The sequence below is a fragment of the Narcine bancroftii genome, chromosome 2 (assembly GCF_036971445.1).
Source record: "Narcine bancroftii isolate sNarBan1 chromosome 2, sNarBan1.hap1, whole genome shotgun sequence".
Taxonomy (NCBI): Eukaryota; Metazoa; Chordata; class Chondrichthyes; order Torpediniformes; family Narcinidae; genus Narcine; species Narcine bancroftii.
This window is the reverse complement of record NC_091470.1, coordinates 344,229,347-344,245,480: the sequence shown is the minus strand read 5'-3', so window position 1 is coordinate 344,245,480 and position 16,134 is coordinate 344,229,347. Positions and strand designations below refer to the sequence as shown.

Here is a 16,134-nt window from a genome sequence, read left to right as displayed (position 1 = left end):
AACATTTAACCGAAAATCCATCATCACCAGGTAATTTACCGTTCGACATTACTAGCATAGCCATTTTAATTTCCGAATCAGTAAATGGTTCTTCCAAACATAAAAATGTATCTGAAATAAATATTTCATCATTTGCATTTGGGGCATAAATATTAAGTAAAGTGCGAAATTCACTAAAAAAATCTTACAATTCAATTTAAGAATTCATCCTGCCTTTTCCTCCATTGATTGTAATTCAAAACATAAATTTTTATATATCAAAATTGCTACACCTTTAACTCTAGAATTAAATGAAGAATATACATGCCCAACCCAGTCCCTTTTTTAATTTCATGCTTTCCTTCACATTCAAATGTGTTTCTTGTAAAAAAGCAATATCAATTTTCATTTTCTTAATATACGCCAAGACTCGCTTACGCGTAATCAGACTGTTTAATCCTTGAACATTAAAAGTAGCAAACCTCAACTTTGACATATCTACTATTATTACTAAATACCAACAATATCTTTATATAAAAACTCAAATCAACGTATATAGGCCCTCCAATAGAAAAAAAATTCAAAAATTAGAAACTAACTAAAATGAAAATAAAAAAATAATAAAGAAAAAAAAAGAACCCCCCCCCCCAAAAAACTACCAAAAGGTATCCCCTAAACAAAAATTTGGTGTGGGTCACCCACCAGTGGCTGATGTCTAGTAAAGAACTTAGTGCAAATCTCTCCCTCCCCAGCCAAACAATCAATAACATTAAAATATCATAATAACAAAAAAGAGAATAAGAAATTTCTTCTTTTCATTCAAAAGATTCCAATCTCGAAGATCCCATTTCAGAAGGAGGTAGACTCTTTCCATTCCCCTTTTTTCCTATTTCTGCCATTTCTTCCGTTTCCAGAACAACCAGATTATTCTTTAGGAGATAATGGTGGACTACGTCTTTGTCCTCTTATATCTGGCAATGAATCAGCAAAAATCATTGCTTCACGATCATTTTCAAAAAACCAAGATTGATAGTCTCCATAAAACACCTTCAACACTGCAGGGCAGCAAAAAGTAGACTTATAACCTTTACGCCACAAAACTTCTTTAACTGGTTTAAATCGACATCGATGTTATTCTGAATCAATAATGGGGTTTGTCGTTGTCTCGCATTTTGCACTGAAAGTTAAAATATTACTTCTCTGTCCAAATAACTCAAACATAATTATTACCGGTCTCGGTGGTTGACCAGCTGAGGGTGTTCTTCTTGAAGCTCTATGGGCTCTTTCTAGTACCAATTGCCCAAAGAAAAATTCTTGCCCTAATATTTGCGGGATCCAGTCTTTAAAGAAATGAAGAGGATCTTGTCCTTCTATACCTTCTGGCAAACCAACAATTTTCAAATTATTCCTTCTGGTTTGATTCTCCAAGTAGTCTATTTTTCTTTCTTGCTCCTTCTCACCTTCTCCTAGTTCTATGACTGATTTTGCCACCTTCAACACTTTTTCTGTGTTCGAAGTCACTTGTTGTTTGCAGTCCAAAAAGCAGTTTGAATTTTTTAAAATTCTCCATAAGATTTATCCACACGTGTCTTAACCATATTTAATTCTGAACTTATACCAGCATTCATTTGAACCATTTCATTCATTTAAAATGTCAACAAAGGTTTTATAACAGCTTGATCAATAGCATTTAATTGCATACACTGTGAATCAGAAAAGCTCAACTCTGCTCTCTCTGACATAATGGCAGAACAAGATAACTGCAGCTCCTGGTGCAACTCAACAGAAGGCATTTTAAAAATTTTTACTGTGGGTCTGGACTCCCAGCGATGGCACCCTGACTTCGTCAGGGGGTCACCGCTGGTCTCCACCCACATCTTGTTGTTTTTTCATCAAATCATGAAGAAAAGCGATTTCTTCAGATTGAAATTCTACCTGATGCATTTTCAACAATGGAGTCGTCTTCCTGTGTGCTCCCTCCATTGAAATTGAAAGTCTTTCCAAATCGGGATCCACTTCTTGGGAACACGCACCTTCCTCCAGAGAACGGGTAATTCCAGTGCCATCCTTCACTTGGTGAGCAGTAGACATTTTTTTTCCTGCTCCCACAGGCAGTCTTTGGGGTTTAGACAATGAAGAGATTGAACCTGGCTGTATCAAGTCGTCTAGACCCCAAATCTTCAGCACTTTGAAATGTAACTTCTCCCACACTTGAGGTTTAATCATTTTACCATTAGTAGCCATAATAATTCCTTAATACTTTAAACTAAAATTTTAAAAAATTAAACTTGAAAACAAAGAGTTAAAAAACAGGTACTTAAAAGTCTGGCCAGAGAGATTACATGTCTAGACTCTATGCCATCTTGCCACGCCCCAAAAAGCTTTAACTTGAAAATAGCAAAGTCAAGTATTGTTAGGTATATTAAATTTTACCCTCATTCATTCAAATGTTATAACTTTCCCATTCTCAATGCAGCCCTCAATTTTCTTAATACCCATCCTTTTCTAAATCCTCAAAAATTGGTTATCCATTGAAAATGGAATAAGCTTATTTTGATATAGTGGCATTTTCCTAGATATTAAACCCTTCATACAAATTTCATTATTTCACATCGCAATCAAATTTTCAAAATATAATAGTTCTTATAATAAGGAATTCGTAAACCCCCAATTCACACTTCCAGGCCAAATTTTCTAAATAAACCCTTGGCATTTTATGTTTCCATAAAAATTTCCTAACTGCCATATTTAAATCCTTAAAAAATTTTGAAGGAATTAGGTTAGGGATTGATTGAAAAAGATATAGAGTTCTAGGACTGCATTTTAACACAGTTTACTCTACCAACTAAAGTAATAGGTAGAGTATTACACTTCTTTAAATCTCCAACAATTCTATTGAGCAAATTAAATAATTTAATATATATTTTTTTTTACTTTGTTATCAATTCGAACACCTGGCCATCTGAATTTAGTTACCATTTTACAATCTGTGCAGTCATCCACAGCTAAAGGCATAATCTCACATTTTTTCCCAATTAAATTTATATCCAGAAACTTCCCCATATTTTTCCAGCCTAACCTGTAATTGGGACAAAGAATTTATAGGATCAGTTAAATAAACCAAAGCATCATCAGAAAACAAATTAATTTTATATTGTTCCTGATTCACCTTAATTCCTTTAATCTTAGGATCTTGTCCAATAAATTCAGCTAAAGGTTCAATTGCTAAAATATAACAAAGCCAATGACAAAGGACAATCTTGTTGATATGATCTAGTTCATGGAAAAGAAGCAGATATTTGTCCATTAGTAATCACTTTTGCTAAAGGATTTTTATATAAAGCTTTAAACAAATTTATAAATTTAGAACCAATACAAAACTTCTCCAACACTTTAACCAAAAAAAATCCATTCTAATCTAGCAAAGGTTTTGTTTTTTTTCAATCCAAAGTTAGGGCTACTCTACAATCACCTCTTTTTTGAATTAAATGAATTAAACTAATTAGTCTTGCAATATTATCAGCAGAATAATGTTTTTTAATAACTCCTGTTTTATCCATATGAATTAAATTGGGTAAATATTTAGTTAATCTATTTGCTAAAATTTTTGTGACAATCTTATAATCCACATTTAACAAATATATTGGACGATAAGATGCAGGATTCAAGAAGTCTTTATCTTTCTTTGGTATAACTATAATTATCACTGTTAAAAAAAAGATTCTGATAAAGAATGGGATTCTGTTGTTTGCCTTAACACCTCCGTCAATGGAGGTGTTTTAAAAAATCCTCAAATTTCTTATAAAACTTGGATGGAAAACCATCTTCTCCCAGAGATTTACCTTTCAGTAATGATCTAAGCACTTCATTAATTTCTCTTATTGTAATAGGAGCATGTACATTTCTATGATCTTGATATGTCAAGCTATACACATTTATCTGAGATAAATATTTATCAATTTTAACTTCATCTCAAATAAACTCTGATTTATACAAATCAGAATAAAAAAAACTAAATAAATCATTAATTTCTCTAGAATTATAAGTAATTGACTTTGCTTTTTTCACAACAGCATTCTAGATGATTGCTCTGTTTTTAACTGCCAAGCTAAAACTTCAGGGGCTCTGTCTCCTACTTTGTATCTTTGCTTAGTTCTATCAATATTTTTTTAAAAATTTATTTGTATATGAATCATATTAAAGTTAACCTTTCCTCATTAGTTCCTTTTCTCATCACCTGTAACCATATTCTGTAGTTCCTTTTCCAAATCCTGTATTTTCTTTTCTAACTGGTCAACCTCTTCACTTGTCTTTTTTTTTTAATTTTCAATATAAAACTTATTATATGTCCTCTCAAACATACCTTTAATTCATCCCACACAATAAATTTTTTAACAACTAAATTAGAATTTAATTCTAAAAACTCCTTGTGAATTCACAGAAATCTGCCCTTTTTAGCAAGGTAGAATTTAATCGCCATCCATAAAATGTTTGTTTCTCTTCCAAAAACAAATAAGTCATTAAAAGTGGCGAATGTTCAGATAAAATTAATCATATAATCCACTTCCATAACGTTTCCTTGCAATTGCGATGAAAATAAAAATAAACCTATCCAAGAATAAGAATCATGTCTATGCAAATAAAAAGAATACTCACTTTCTTTAGGATTTTATCTCCTCCAAATATCTCTTAAATTCAAGTACCTTATTACATTTAAATTTGCATTTGCTGCTTTAGCTCGAGTAACTGATTTAATCATTTTATCCAAAAACAGATCGAGACATCAATTAAAATCCCCTCCTAATAATATTTTTTTTCATATGGCTCAGCTAAATGCATAAAGGTATCTCAGATAAATCCTTCATCATCTATATTTCGTGCATAAATAATCATCAGTCCAATTCTCAGAATAAATTTGACCATGTACTAAAGCATATCTTCCCATAAGATCAATAATCGCATTATGAATTTTAACCTATGTTTTCTTAAATGAAATTCCCATGCCTCTTGCTTGAGAGTTAAAAGTAGAAGGCAAACCTTATCAGCGTTTTGAGGGATCCACTGGGCATAATATGACAAAAACTCCAGGCTTCTCCTCAAACGCTTCATGGTCCTGGAAATGGGGAGCTCTAACAGGGGGAACATCCTATTGGGGTTGCGGCCAATTATGCAATTCTCTACCACATAGCCCTGGATAGCCAGACATTTAGTCCTGAACAAGCACTTGTCAGAGTTATAAGTAATGTTCAGAGCTTTTGTCGTGTGGAGAAAGCTCTGGAGATAGGCGTCATGGTCTTCCAAGGTATGGCCTCAAATAGAGTCATTATCGAGGTAGGGGAAGGTAGCCTTCAACCCATACTCATCCACCATTCTGTCCATCTGCCTCTGGAAGATAGAAATCCGTTAGCCTCAAATGCCATATATAGATATTCCTCGGAAAAGATTGGCAGCTGGTGATAAACAGCTTTCAGGTCAATGGTCGAATAGACCGGATACTGGCCAAAATCATTCACCATGTCAGAAATTCGATGGAGGGGGTATGCATCCAGGAGTGTGCTGTGAAGTGCTGTGGTTTGGCTGTAGTCAATTACTAGCCTTGACTTTTACTACTCCCACTTACGCTTTCCACAGGCTGGTGCTAGGTTCGATGATACCTTCATCGAGCAGATGTTGTGTCTTAGACTGTATGAAATCTCGATCTGCTGTGCTGTACCTCCTGCTCTTGGTAGCAACAGGTATGTAGTCCAAGGTCAGATTTGAGAAGAGAGGTAGGGGGGTGGGGTTGATATTCAGTATGGAGAGGCTGCACGTGGGTTCTAATTTTAGAGGCCCTGAGTTCCAAACTGTTACAGGGGGTTGGGACCAGAATACTCCAAGGTCACACTTTTAAGGTGTGAAGTCCATATGCAACAGCACTGGAGCACACAATTCATCAAGTATATACAGGCGTATCAAACAAAATTCCCCCCCTTTCAAACGTCAAATGTTGTTGAATATGCTTAGAGTGCGACTGAGATCCAAGGAATTTATGGTAATTGGAAGGATACATCATTAGGTTGTATTCTTGTACAGTCCAAGAGTCTATAAAGCTTTCAGTCGAGCCTGTGTCGATTAGTCATTTACTGGAATGTTTGTTTACCTTCACAGTCACAGATGCTGAGGTGGTGAGGCCTGTCCTGATCTAGAACCATCGAGGCTAGGACTCCAAAGACTCCATACTCGTCACTCAAGTGGCCCCCACTGTCCTGGGTTGCCTGAGGGTAAGATAGCATTGATCTCATGCTGCAGCAAGATTGCCGCCCTCCTTCCTCCAACAATGATGGCGCCGAGTTTGAATTTGAGGTGCAGCAAGATGGCCGCCATCTTTCCTTGCTGGTTCCTCACTGCCACCCTCCGTCAGCAGGTAGCACAGAAAGTGGGTTTAGGTGAATTTGGGGCAGAAAGCTTGGGGCTGGAATAGGATCTGGGAGAGGTGCAGGCCGTGGACTTCTCCGGGCTTGCTCTCGTGTGGCAAACCCTCACTCAATATCCTTTCTTGCAACTGCTGGAAAACACTGAGTCTTTAGCTGGGCAAAGCAATCGGGGATGTTGGCTCTTACTGCTGAAAAATTATTCCCTAGAGCGGGAGCACTCACTAGCACCAGAATTGGCATTCGTTAAGGCTGGGGTAGCAGGATCAGCCAGTCCTTGGAAGGGGTTACCTGGGTGAGCGAGCTCACTAGATTTGATGTCATCATTCTCGAGCTTGGCCTGTTCCAATGATTTGGCCAGTTCAATGTGGCCCGACTCGAGCAGTCACTGCCTCATGTTCCTCAAGCTGACCCCTGCGACTAGAGTGCCCCAGATCTGTTCTTTTTCACGAACGTGGCCCGCAGCTGCTTCATACCTGCCCTTCTTGGCAAGCATCCACAGATCCAGCTGCTAGTCATCGATGGACTCAAGTGGCCATTGGCAACGTAGAGCGAGTAAGTTCCTCGCTAGGACCTCATTTTGCAACTTCAGGTACCAAGCCTTCAAAGCTTCGATGGCAGCATCAAATGTAGTGCAGTTCCTGATGACAGCATACCCTTTTGTTTCTACCTTCAAGACGAGTGCAGACCTCCTGAGTTCATCGGTGTGGAAGACATCTCTGGTCACATTCAGGTAGACCTGGAAGTAGTCTAGCCAATACGTGAACTCCTCAGCTGCGTCGGGGGACAGAGGGTCTATCAGCAGTGTGCCTGGCCTGAGTAGCGCTTCCATCGTTTAGGGAATAAGTTGTAGTGTAAATAAAAGCTCTCATGACTGGAGGGAGAACATATGCTTTTAGTAGCTTATAACTGAGGGAAGGGTCTCACAGTAGCCTTCAGAATGCTTCTGGATTTCTATGTGAGGGTTATATGTGAGCAGATGGGGGTGGAGCCAGCCATCAACACAACACACTACCAGTGAATCCCAGTTGACTGCACATGGATCTCACAGTGACTACCCATTTCAATTTCCCACCCCAATTGCTTGCTGATGTTTGCCCATAGGCTCCTGCACTGCCAGACTGAGACAACTGGAGGAATAACCCTTCATCCTCTATCTGTGCACCCTCCAACTTGAAGACATTACCATCAACTTCTCCCATTTTCATTAGAAACACCTCCCTTCTTCCTATCTCCTTTCCTCTAGTTCTCTCTCTCTCTTCCCTTCTTCCTGTCTCCTTTCCTCTAGTTCTCTCTCTCTCTTCCCTTCTTCCTGTCTCCTTTCCTCTAGTTCTCTCTCTCTCTCTTCCCTTTTTCCTGTCTCCTTTGCTCTAGTTCTCTCTCTCTCTCTTCCCTTCTTCCTGTCTCCTTTCCTCTAGTTCTCTCTCTCTCTCTCTTCCCTTTTACCTGTCTCCTTTCCTCTAGTTCTCTCTCTCTCTTCCCTTCTTCCTGTCTCCTTTCCTCTAGTTCTCTCTCTCTCTTCCCTTCTTCCTGTCTCCTTTTCTCTAGTTCTCTCTCTCTCTTCCTTTCTTCCTGTCTCCTTTCCTCTAGTTCTCTCTCTCTCTTCCCTTCTTCCTGTCTCCTTTCCTCTAGTTCTCTCTCTCTCTCTTCCCTTCTTCCTGTCTCCTTTCCTCTAGATCTCTCTCTTCCCTTCTTCTTGTCTCCTTTCCTCTAGTTCTCTCTCTCTCTCTCTCTTCCCTTCTTTGTGTCTCCTTTCCTCTAGTTCTCTCTCTCTCTTCCCTTCTTCCTGTCTCCTTTCCTCTAGTTCTCTCTCTCTCTCTTCCCTTCTTCCTGTCTCCTTTCCTTTAGTTCTCTCTCTCTCTCTCCCCTTCTTCCTGTCTCCTTTCCTCTAGTTCTCTCTCTCTCTCTTCCCTTCTTCCTGTCTCCTTTCCTCTAGTTCTCTCTCTCTCTCTTCCCTTTTACCTGTCTCCTTTCCTCTAGTTCTCTCTCTCTCTTCCCTTTTACCTGTCTCCTTTCCTCTAGTTCTCTCTCTCTCTCTTCCCTTTTACCTGTCTCCTTTCATAAGGCCAAAATCAATTTCCACCTTCCCTATTATCATATCCAATTAACATCTTTTGTCCATTTGTCACCATTCCTCCCCCTTTCTTTCCTTAGCCTTTTATTCAGATGGCTGACATTTTTTCATTCACACCTCGAGGAGGGGCTCAGGCCCAAAATGTCAGTAATGTTGCTACTCCAGAATTTCTGTCTTTTGACATCCTAACCGCCACGAACCATCTAAAGCTGATACTCCTGGCAAGAACAACTGCCCAGACATCCATTTACAGAAGTGGATCTATGATTCATGTTTTAAGAATCAATCGTCTGTGCATAGAAATTCTCTGAGTCAGTAAAGGAATAGTTTAGCACTGAAAATATTCTCTTATGGTTGAGCAGCAGTTGCTCAGGATTGTACAAAATGTGCAGCGCTAATTACGAGTTGCTTGATGAAGTTGTTTAATATTAAAACCTTCCCAATGTGACAGGGAATTCACTAAATGTGCTAATTAATTACTGATTGAAGTGGCAAAGGACAACAAAAACGAGAAACAATAATGCTCAGTGGCATAATCACTGTTAAAATAGAGCTGCCTTTCTAGTTAAAGAGCAGATGATGATGGACAATAGATGTGTTTGTGTAATGAAAATAAGTCTACTGTCGTCTACATTGTACAATGCACTTCTGCACTGAAATCTTACTTGCAGCTAAACAAGTACTTATTTAAAAAAATACAGCTGCAATGAAATACATTAAATTAAAATTATAGTTTAAGTACAAAAGGGGCTAGGTCATAATATTAAAAGTATCCATAGTGCCAGAAAAATCATGGTTCAAGGAAATAGTAAAAATAACCGAGCAAATATATTACACCAATGAGAGAAAGAGTATTGGTCTCACCTCAAGGTACGTTAGTAGGCCAATCTTTGCAAGCATCTGACATGACCTGATCCAAACTCATTCACACAGAATGAGTGAGCCCCCAAGATGTTTACTGTTTACATTCAGTAGCTTGCCCGTTCGGATTCCAAGAAATGTTACCTGCTGAAATCCTTAAAGACCTGCTGTAGATTAAAGAGTTGGTGGAATAGTCCGAATTAATATTGAAGCATGCATACAGTGACCATGGTGGAAAGGGCCTCAGTCATATATATTTTTTTAATCATGCAGAATGAATTTAATTGAAAGGCCCCCATTGCCCCCCCCCCTTAAGAACTGCTTTACAACACAAGCTGGTGTCAGGAATCCAATTGCTCAGACGGATTCCTTGGTTTTCCAGACCATCTCCTCAAAGTGTTATCTCAGAAACTTCACTGAAAGTGAGTGCAAATTTATGTGTCCTTTTGCACACATGATGTCTCCTTCCTGCCTTGGTATGCATGAATTGTTCAAGTTTTGATCAGCAAGGACACGATTATAAACTGACAGGTGCAGCACGTAACAGAAGGTGTCAGAAGATGCAGCTGGTAAAGGTATCAGCTTTAGAGTAGAGGGAGTAATTGCTATTGAGCATGAAGATTATTTATTTTAATTAAATAAGAAGATTAGAACAGGTTTGGATTTATTACCATTAATTCACATGATTCATTTGCAAGACAGAGATAAAGTAAGGTCAGTGAAAAGTTATGTCCAGACTACGTACCTGCTGAATTTCTAATCAAAGGCCCTGATGAGAGTGGAGAGCCCAATATGAGCCCACTTCTCACATTATGGTCTCTGCTCTGTGGCTCCCTGGGTTGACCTTGCTGCCCTTCTTAAATTATAGTTCACAAGCACTTTTCAGTCTTTGAGACTTCACCTGCAGTTAAAGTTGATCTGTTTTTGCCAGTATTAATCGAGAGATAAATATTGGCAAGGGAATACCCATGGGGTACATGTCCTGGAGAGGTTAGAGAAGGTTGGAACATGAAATTTCATTCAACTGGCATCGTGATATCATATATAATCTCATTCTATAATGCAATCATGAATTACTCACTACATTATGTTCAGTTATTTCAAGTTGGATTTGAATTCCTATTTCACAAAGGTTTTACACATCAGAATAAACACATACTCAAATCCTTGTATAACCATGCATATTAAATGAATGCTTCTAATCTGTATTCATTATGAAGAAAAACATTGCAGTGGAAGAATTCAGGAAGCAGATTCATGGACAAATCACCATTAAAATAAAAGCAAGAGGGCATTAGATGTCATGATCTGCTTGAAGTTAGATAAAACCCAGGGACCCAATGAAAATTTGGAAGGACAAAATAAGGTAGGACTGACACGGTAAATGGTAGGGCACTGAGGAGTGCAGTAGAACTGAGAATACCCCTGAAAGTGGTATTACAGGTAAAGAGTGTTTTTTTGGGGGCATATTGGCCTTCATAAATCTAGGTATTGATTTGGTTGGAATGTTATGGTAAAGTTGTACAAGACATTTATGAGGCCAAAATTGGAGTATTGTGTGCAGTTTCTGTCACCAAATCACAGGAAATATATCAATAAGATTGAAAGATTGCAGAAAAGATTTACTAGGATGTTACCCGGATTTCAAGGACTGAGTTACGGGAAAAATCCAATGAGGTTAGGATTTTATTCTCTGGAATGTAGAAGAATGAGGGGAGATTTGATAGAGGGATATAGATAGAGTAAATGAAAGTAGGCTTTTTCCACTGAGGTGAGATGAGATACAAACCATAGGACATGGGTTAAGGATTAAAGGGGAAAAGTTTAGGGGAAACATTAGTGATAACTTCTTCACACTGAGTATTGAGGGAGTGTGGAATGAGCTGCCAGCTGAAGTGGTGAATGTGGGCTCAGTTTTAATCTTTAGTAAAAATTTTGAGGTACATGGATAGGAGGTGTATGAAAGGTGCAGGTCAGTGCGACTAGTCAGGATAATAGATCAACTAGTCAGGATAATAGAAGGGCTGAGGCACCTGTTTTCTGTGCTGAAATGTTTGATGGGTCTCAATCCATCCTAGGCTTTTATGGGAAGCAAAAAAGTAGATTGTTGGGGTTCAGAGAGAAAGTTTCAAATATTCTCTGGCCAGAGAAGAGGTGTCAGATGGATAGAGGGCTGCAAATTTGGAAGGTGCATTTCAGGTAATTGCAGGACAATGAAACTAACAGTGGTAGCATGGAATGTATTGGAGAAAGTTCTGAGGAAAAGGATATATCTGCACATGAACATGGACCGATTAGGAGCAAATATGGAGACCAATTTGAATACATTTTTCAAAGAGTGTGATCAGTGTGCCTAATGAAGCTAGTGCATTTAATATTGTCAGTTCAGTTGTGAGGACTGATGGATCAGCTGGGATTTCTGTGTAAACTGAGGAGTGAATGGTGAGGGGGAGGGAGGGGGCTGATGGAGGTGTTATGAGAATATTATAGATAGTCAAAAAGTTTCTGCTGGAACAGAGTATGAGATTTAGAGGGGCAATGAGAAAAGATGTTTTTTTTCACCTAACATCTGGAATGAATTTCCTGAGAGGGCGATGGAGACAGGTATTCTAATCACTTCTAAAACGTATTTAAATGAACACTTTAACTCTGTGTTTATGACAGCTGCAGGCTGAGTGTTAGAAGGTGGGGTTGGTACATACAGGTGAGGAGTTGCTTCTGTATTGAATATCTTTATGTACTGCTAAATGCTGCAAAATTTAAGGCCGGTTTGATGCAAAGCAAATCTGAAAAGTTTACAAAAGCTGTTCTTTCTGGCCTTGATAATTCTCCGTCGCAGTTGCTTCCTCTTTGTTCAAGCTACCTTTGCTACATGTTGAAATTAGCCCAGCAATCCCTTTGAAAAACTTGCACTGAAGATAGCAGATGTAGAAATCTGAAGCCAAAAACAATCTGCTGGAGGAACTTAGCAGGTCGAGCAATATCAATGATGAAATGTTTTGGAACACTGGTGATGAAGCTTGTCAGCTCCTATCTGAGCAATGAAGTGGATACATTCCAGTTCGCCATCGTAGTAACAGGTGTATGGCAGATGCCATCTCACTGGCTCTACACAAAGTCTTGGAACACCTGGACAGCAAAGATGCATATGTTTACATCAGAATGCTCTTTATCGACTACAGCTCGGCATTTAACACAATCATCCCTTCAAAACTGATCAGCAAACTCCAGGACCTGGGAGTTAACACACCACTGTGTAAATGGATCATGGATTTCCTCTTATCCAGACCACAATCAATGAAGATTGGTAAGAACTTGTCCACAATCTCCATCAATACCAGAGCACCACCAGACTGTGTTCTTAGCCCCCTGCTCTGCTCACTTTACACCTACGACTGTGTGGCTCAGTACAACAATAACAACTCTACATATTTGTTGACGATACCACGGTAATGGGTTGTATAAAGGAAGGGGATGAGTCAGCACATAGGATGGAGATTTAAAACACGACTGAATAGTGCACCCAACCGCAACCTTGCACTCAATGTCACCAATACTAAGGAGCTGATGGTTGACTTCAAGAAAGCAAAGTCAGAGGTATACAATCCAGTGATCATTGGGGGATCAGAGGTGGAGAGGGTGAACAAATTTAAGTTCTTGTGAGTCACTATCTCGGAGAATCTTTCCTGGACCAAAATCACCAATGGCATCATGAATAAAGCACGTCAACACCTCTACTGCCTCAGGAGTTTGTGGAGGTTTGGTATGACATCAGTAACACTGGCAAATTTCTACAGAGGTAGGGTTGAAAGTGTGCTGACCAGCTGCATTAAAGTTCAGTATGAAAACACCAATACCCTTGAGTGTAAAGCCCTCCAAAAGGTAGTGGACATAGCCCAGGACATCACAGACAAAACCTTCCCCCCTCTTGAGTACATCTACAGGGAACACTGCTGTCAGAGGGAAACAGCAATCATCAAAGACCTACATCAGCCAGCATATAGTATTTTCTCACTGCTGCCATCAGGAAAGAGGTGTAGGTGCCACAAGACTCACACTACCAAGTTCAGGAACAGCTGCTACCCTCCACCATCAGACTCCTCAACTACAAACTCAATAAGAGACTCATTTAAGGACTCTTACTTGTGCACATTATTGATTTTCTTTTTGTTCTCTCTGTATTGCACAGTAAATTTATTTATATTCATTATCTGTTTACAGTTCTTTGTTTACATTTTACACTGTGTACAGTTTATTTTTGCACTGTCAATTGGTGGTAATTCCGCTGTATCCACAGGAAAAATAGAATCTCAGGGTTGTATGTGATATCATGTATGTACAGGGTATTCTGACAATAAATTTGAATCTGAAATCTGAACCAGTATAATAACGAGAAGATGAAAGGAGTTGGACAAGGACCAGAAGGGGATTAGTGAACCAGACATCCAGAAATGCTGGAAGAAAATCAGTTTGGTGAAAGTCACTCTTTGTTCTGCCCAAAACTTGTCGGTCTTCCAGCGCAGTGAGTTGACCTTGAGGGAATGCAGCCAACCAAATATATATAGGAATTTGACATTAAATATGTGAAAAGACTGCAATATTGTGAATAAAGTTTATTTTTGAAATTAAACAAAAGTTCTTTATCTCCTACTGATACTGTTCAATCTGTTGAATTCCTCTTGCAAATTATTTTTTCTTAAAGAATTGAGGGCTATGGGCCTAATGTGGGAAAATTTGATTCGGGTTGACAGACTGTATAAACAAGCTGAGCTCAACCACCTGTTTTTGTGATGTTCAACTCTTTGACTTCGATGCCTAACAATTCTAGAACTGACCTTTACATGAGGTGAATTATCACAGGACAAATGGAAAACTCACGCTCAGGACTTACCTGTTCCATGCTGGTCGGTATTGAACGAAGATACCATTTTTTGTTATTCTCTGTGGAACATTGATCCCAGAGAATTGGGCTCTTTTTTCATCTTACAATCAGTCTGGGTACTGATAGGGGAGTAACTTGAGATCAATGGCAATACCCTTTAATCTCTCAAAATAGGTCTGTTTTTTTTTAACCTGTTGAGTCTGTTAACACCAGTAATAAACATGAATAAATAGTTGATAAACATTGCAATTTGTTCTTGCAAACTACGATGCTTTTAATTGCAGTTCATTATCTATTCTGAGATATCTAGACTCAGGTAAAAATGGCAAATTGAGTAACCATGGAGTTAGCAAGTAGAGAACCGGCAAGAGTTGTTTTCTTGTCTGTTGAAAATCCATCAGATCACTACCGAACACTTTTGATCTGTTTAATAAGTTATTAATAAGATGCATTTATATCCCTCATGAAGCAGATCATAAGAATGAGGGGCTACTGTCTCTCTGAGTGGTCATGTTCATTTTGAGTGGTCATGTTCATTTGCCATCTTTCGTGAAGTTGTTATAAGGAGGAAGTTTATGAGTCGTTACTGTTCATTCCTATTTCCTATTTAGGTATGATCAAGTGAATAATTTATATTCTGTTGTTTGTGGAAACAAACCACAGAGCAAAGGGAACATGAACGACGATCTCCATTTGTCATGGTATGCCTAATGTGTGTGATTTTAATCTACTGTTATTGTCAAACAGCCAGGATATATGAGAGCAGCATGACAAGTACTGCTGTACATCTTTGTTTCTTTATCCCAATACTTGATGTTCATTTTATACCTGTTAGAAGGGGGAAAATTTAAAAGCATCATTTTGATGTAGCAGGGGTCAATTTAGTGGCTTACCTGGAGGGAGAGTAGATGTACACTTAAATACAAATTAGATGGGTTTGATTCAGCAGGTAACATTGTACGATACCATAGAGGAGTGATATTAAATGTTTGTCTGGTAGCGTTTCTGGGTCTGTTGAAAACTAATTAATAGAGAGTGATGCTAATACCCATCAGCCCTTCCATCATTATTATTTCATCTAGCATCCAGGTGAACTAAATCCTCCTTATCTTATTTTTACCCATTTCATCCAGCCAAGATTTGAATCCACTGTGTACCAGCAACAGGTTTTTTACACCACAATTTCTCTCAAGAGACTTCCTCAGAAATGGTATAGTTATCCGGAATTAAAGCAACCGGCAAAAGAAAATCTTGAGGATAATAAAATTAATAAATAAAATTTAAAGTAAATAAGAAGAAATAAAAGTTTAAAATTTAAAAGAAATGTTCTCTGAAGTAATATTTGCACCTTCGGTGAAGGTGGGAGCTAATAGTCAGACGGTGGAGTGCCTTATTCGTGCTTTACTCGTAGCAGCTGTTTGAATAATGTTGTGTTTGAATAAAATGCGTCACCCAGGATAAAGAGCTGGTTTATGCCACTCACTGTTGGGGTGGCTCTTTTAAAGTGTCCCTGCTTAGCAAGAATCTTTTTCTTTATTCGGATATTATGAAGTTTATTAGTAAAGCTTTATCTGTAAATGGCAGGTTAATTATCTACAATGTTATTTTTTGTCTTTTAGGTGGCTCTGTGAAGGGGGAAGAATCTGCAGATGCAGCGATAGTCACATTTTTTCAAAGAATGAAAATAAAGTAAAATTCTTTAAGATTTATATATTCATGCAAGTGAAATTTCTTCAGCGCAAGTAGAGCATAGTATTTTTGTCTTGTCTTTTAAACTTAATGCAGGTGTACTAGTTGGGCATTGTAAAGAGTATGTCTCAAGGAACTGTAAAATACACTCATCTGGCATCTACAAATCCCCCAGCTGCTGGATACCAGGGGTTTTACTGTATATTTTTATTTTTACTGGAGTCATTATTGTTCCTCAG

The 16,134-nt window shown here is 38.4% G+C and overlaps 1 long non-coding RNA gene across 5 annotated transcripts in view; it reads left to right on the top strand.

Annotated features, from left to right (window-relative positions):
* Positions 1 to 15,872, top strand: part of LOC138752803 (uncharacterized) — a 125,838-nt gene extending 109,966 nt beyond the window's left edge. For all 5 annotated transcript variants that reach the window (XR_011350952.1, XR_011350948.1, XR_011350950.1 and 2 more), the window contains 2 exons: positions 6,127 to 6,239; positions 15,826 to 15,872. This is a non-coding gene — a long non-coding RNA (uncharacterized lncRNA). The remainder of the gene's footprint in view (positions 1 to 6,126; positions 6,240 to 15,825) is intronic.
* The last annotated feature ends 262 nt before the right edge of the window (positions 15,873 to 16,134 follow it).